Here is a 5373-nt window from a genome sequence, read left to right as displayed (position 1 = left end):
AACCCCACCTTCCTCAAAGTGTGCAAGGTTAAGGCCTTGGGAATGCTGGCTGTATATTTAGCCTGAAGCGAAGGGATCAACTTTTCTAGTTGCCAACCCCACCCTCCAAATCCGATTAGGAAATTAGCATTCCACCAAAGGCCATCAGGCTAGCTACAAGACAGCTCCCACCCCACTTCTTCCTGGGTCATATGGGCTTGAGTTCCACCATCCACACGTGATAATACAGGCCTGGCGTGAGAATTAAGGACAAGAGGCAGGGATGTGAGCAGGATCCTGTGAGAAGGAAAAAGCAAACACCCAGAGGGAAGATTGTGTGAAAGACATTTTCAAACTGCATTGATTTTTCGTATACATTTTTAAGAGTCTCAATATCTAGTTTTTTAAAAAAACTTTTTTACTTTTAAAATCCTATCCATTTTAAAATAAATTCTAAAGTGATTTTAAACTCCTGGATTTTGCCCAACTCCTGATTTACTTAAATGATAGTCTTGATAGACTATCTTTTTTTTTTTTTAGGTTGACTGAAGGTCTTTTTATTTTTTTTAATAAATTTATTTATTTTATTTTTGGCTGCATTGGGTCTGTTGCTGCATGTGGGCTTTCTCTAGTGGCGACGAGCAGGGGCTACTCTTCCTTGCAGTGCACAGGCTTCTCATTGCGGTGGCTTCTCCTGTTGTGGAGCACAGGCTCTAGGTGTGCGGGCTCAGCAGTTGTGGGATGCGGACTCTAGAGCGCAGGCTCAGTAGTTGTGGCTGGCGGGTTGTAGAGTGCAGACTCAGTAGTTGTGGCACACAGGCCCAGCTGTTCCGCAGCATGTGGGATCTTCCCGGACCAGGGCTCAACCCCACGTCCCCTGCAATGGCAGGGGGGCTCTCAACCACTGCGCCATCAGGGAAGCCCTGGAGGTCTTTTTAGACTATCGTTTTTAAAAGGACGTATTCTACACTGTTATAATGTATTATTAGTAAAAAAAAAAAAAAAAAAAACAACTAGAAAACTTCCCAACATTCCATTTTTTAATGTAAAGGATATACGAAAGATCTTAGCAAACAAAAGAGGCTTCATACAAGTTAGTTCTCCAGTCCTTCACCTTAATTTGTTGTCTGCCTTCTTAATACCTTTTTTCTGCTCTGTCTCTATTTTTCTTTGATTTTAGTATATCCTTGTAGATTTGTTAAGTTGGGCCATCGTGGGGGGCGGAGGTAGGCAAAGCATCTAAACAGTCATAAATGGCAAAGAGAAGAGGTAAATCTACCAAGATTATTATCCACTTTCCTTTTTTAGCAAACATTTACCAAAAACAAAACAAAACAAAACAAAAAACAAAAAAAACGGTAAACCAGAAAATTCCTGATTGGGAGTGATTGGTGTCTGGAGGCAAAGTTCTATTAAAATATGGTTTAGAATGTTATTCATGGTTTTCTACTACGTTGACTGTTTAAATAGCAGAACTGGGGTTGGTCTTTCAGAGAAAGGGGAGAGTAATGGACCTCTGGATGTTTTTAACTGTTTTTACTAACAGACACTGTTCTTGTGTTTCTGTATTTTCCAGAGGTGTTATTCATTATTTTTAAGAGGAAGTTTATGAAAGTTGGCAACCACTCTATAACCACTGCTTATCTAGGACGTGTACTGCTTTCCTTTGAGGTATTTTAGCTCTCTCCACTTTCTCAGAAGTGAGGGGGTGGGGAGAGCACACAGCAGCTTCCAGAGAGCTTCAAGAGCCCTTGAAGATGGCAGGAGGGTGAGGACGTTCCTGTTCCTCCTTACCCCAGGAGGTGTTGATGCAAATCTGGGATATGAGGACCCAGTGTTCCCAAAAGTGACTCGGGTTGAGCAGCAAGGGCGTGGCCTTGGAGAGATGCCATCTGTCTTCACCTCCTTCCTCCAGTGGGTATCAGCCAGTACCCACACTAGACTCCCATTTCCAGTTCCACCTCAAGTGTGCTTGTTAGGTTCTCTACCACAGAGCACGGGTTGTTTATTCACCGTGCCACTAACCACCCTGTAGAATGACTAAAGGGAGGTCCTAGTTTAGAAATTTCTCCCACAGCAGAGGAAAACGAAGTCGAATTAAAATCAAGAAGAGAGGGATAAGGCAGTTCGCTTGAGTTTGATTTTCCTTTCTACCATCTTCAATGAGTTCTGTGGAGTGACGGCTGCTGCTTAGACTCCTGTGATCTACCCCTCCCCACACACGCCAATTATCTTTAAAATTGCTTTGAATTAACATTCTAGTAACCGAAAAGAACACAGGTTTCCTTGGAATGAATAGTAAATAAATGCCTGGATGCATTATTGCCTTACAGTTCTGCCCACTGTTGCAGTGATGTCCCAGGAGGGTCCTAGAGGGGAAAGTGCTGGGATTGGGACTGTGGTAGACTGGGCATCTGGAAGTGGCCTCCTCCGTGTCCTGGGGTTCCCTCCCCCGCCCCCCGCCAGCCCCGCGCCGTGCTGCCTCCAAGTCGTCTCTTAGGGCTGAAAGGCTTACTGCAGAGCACTGCTTGTCCCTTTCTGAGGTAGGGGCAGGAGGCTGCTGTGTAGGACTCTGGGAAGCCTCACAAGGGGCCTCTGATCCTCTCTGGCGGCACTGGCCCCTGACCTTTGGCTCTCCTGCTGCTTGCCCTTCCAGCTGGTTTCAACTCGGTTTCTCCCTTCTGCTGACGGTAGAACGCCTGAATTTACCCCTCTCTCTGCAACCTACCTAGAGACAGTAGAAACCTTCACTAATGCCCACATGGAGATAACCTATCCATTGTTCATTTTGGGGTACAGTTGACCCTTGAATGATGCTGGGGGTCAGGGCACCCACCCTCCCACGGTTGAAAATCTGTGTGTATAACAGAGTTGGCCCTCCGTTTAGGTGGTTCCCTCTGTACCTGCGTTCCTCAGCCACCTGCGGATAAAGTAGTACTGTAGTATTTAATGTTGAAAAATATCTGCCTATAAATAGACCCGTGCAGTTCAAACTGGTGTCCTTCAAGGGTCAACTGTATTTCCTTCTCAAGAATATTGTTTTACAAACTGAAAGCACACAGAGGACACAGTTTGGTATCCTTGTTCCATAAGCATTTCTCCATGCTGCTAGAGGTACAAAGTGTCATTACTATGGCTGCTATCCTGAATATGCTATCAACATTACACAATAATTTACTTAACTATTCTGTTATTATTGGGAATTTTTATTGTTTCTAGGTTCTCACAACAATAACGTGAATAAAGAATTACGTATGAATTACATACAAAACAGACATTGATTAACAAATTTGTATCAATGTGTGCCCGAATTTTGGGTTTGCTTCATAAACTGTTTAAAATGGTTATAATTTATACTTCACTACTAATTCTTAATTTTTAAGAAACAAATGGGAACAAAAACACATAGGTTGTGAAAAAAATTTTAAGCACTACAGAAATATATGAAATGAAAAATTGGAGTTAAAATAGTGACTAGAGGGGCTTCCCTGGTGGCGCAGTGGTTGAGAGTCCGCCTGCCGATGCAGGGGACGCGGGTTCGTGTCCCGGTCCGGGAAGATCCCACATGCCGCGGAGCGGCTGGGCCCGTGAGCCATGGCAGCTGAGCCTGCGCGTCTGGAGCCTGTGCTCCGCAACGGGAGAGGCCGCAACAGTGAGAGGCCCGTGTACCGCAAAAAAAAAAAAATAATAATAATAATGACTAGAATTTTCCTCACAGAATTTTTCTCCCACATTGTCTAATAGATTGAGGGGAGAAACATTTTTTTTAAATCAGTAGCAGTCAAAAAGACATAACCTAATGCAATAAACATTTTAAACTGATGAACAGCAAAGATACAAGACCGAGAGGAAGAATGGAGAGGCGCAGCTGAGTGGGCTCCTAACCCTCCCCAGTACACCTACCCCAAGGAGCCATACTGTGAAAAAAAAAACCATTCTGTGAATGCTGACTACTCTTCCTAAAACTGGAGACAAAGAGAGCAGCCACTTGGGACTTCCCTGGCGGTCCATGATTAAAACTCTACGCTCCCAATGCAGGGAGCCCAGGTTCGATCCCTGGTTGGGGAACTAGGATCCCGCATTTCTTCAAGCTAGGTAGGAGTAGTGAAAATGGCTACTGCGGAGACAAGGCAGAATAAACACAGACTGCTGGAAATGAACTGGGGAGCCAGCCCCAGACCAGAGGACACCCCAGTCTGTAGCTAGTTCCCAAGGTATAGAAAAGAAAATAGAATCCAATTAGTTAGCTCAAGAGGAAACGAGCAAGATGAAAACAAACTACAAGCCTACAGTGCAAAATTACTGCAGGAAAAAATAGTATAAGATTAAACTAAATTATAGATTCAGAGTTTTCACTTTGCAAGATGAAAAAAGTTCTGGAGATGGATAGTGGTGATGGTTGCACAAAAATGTGAATGTACTTAATGTCACTGAAGTGTACTCTTTAAAACAATTAAAATGGTAAATTTTATGTTGTGTGTATTTTACCACAATTTTTAAAAATTAAAGGAGGGAGGGTTAGAAAGGAATATAGTTGATAAAATACAAAGAAAACCTAACTCAAGGAACAGAGAGAAATACCTGTCAATTGTTTTTTGACAATTAATAAGAACGTGAATTCCATATAACCAGAGCTCATAGAGGAGAAGTTATAATGAAAGAGTGAGGTAAATAGGACATTTCACTCCTAAGAAAACAAGTTGAGCATCAAAGCAACACACTTCCGTAATAAATGGAAATAGTGAAAGGCAGAACAGATAGAGCTGAAAACTGAATTATCTTCATAGAGAAAAAGACTGAGTTAACCAGTTAATAAAAATTAAGATTATAATATTATAGGTAAGCTGCTAGGTATGAAAGCTATTCAGATCATCTAAAATAAGGATAACTGGTGCCTCTGAAGTACAGAGTTAAAAAATAAAAAGAAGATATATTTGATGATTTAAGAGGTTTTCCTTAAAATAAATAATTGAAGTTGCAGATTGAAAGTGCAGTGTATCTATCCCAGGGTGGAAGGGAAAAAAAAAACCTAACACAGAAAGCTTAACATTAAGATATATCCAAAGTAAGCCAAAGCTAAAGAATTCTTTAGACATACAAACTCCCCCTTCCCCTAAAAAAAGCAAATCACCTATAAAGGGGGAAGGTTAAAATTGGCCTCAGATTTCTTTACAATAACATTTAAATCCAGAAAACAATAGACCAATGTCTACAAAATCCTAAGGGAAAGTGTGGCCCCAAAATATAATCTGAGTAAAAAGGTAATAGACCGATATCCTCAAACATGAAATAATTCAAGGGATACAGCACAAATGAGCTCTTCTTAAAGATACAGCTTGACAATGAAATTTGATCAGAGAGAAGCCACATTACAAGCAAGGATATCAGCAAACA

Source organism: Lagenorhynchus albirostris, chromosome 5 (genome assembly GCF_949774975.1).
Source record: "Lagenorhynchus albirostris chromosome 5, mLagAlb1.1, whole genome shotgun sequence".
NCBI classification, from domain to species: domain Eukaryota; kingdom Metazoa; phylum Chordata; class Mammalia; order Artiodactyla; family Delphinidae; genus Lagenorhynchus; species Lagenorhynchus albirostris.
The sequence above is the reverse complement of the archived record's forward strand: the minus strand, read 5'-3'. Positions refer to the sequence as shown.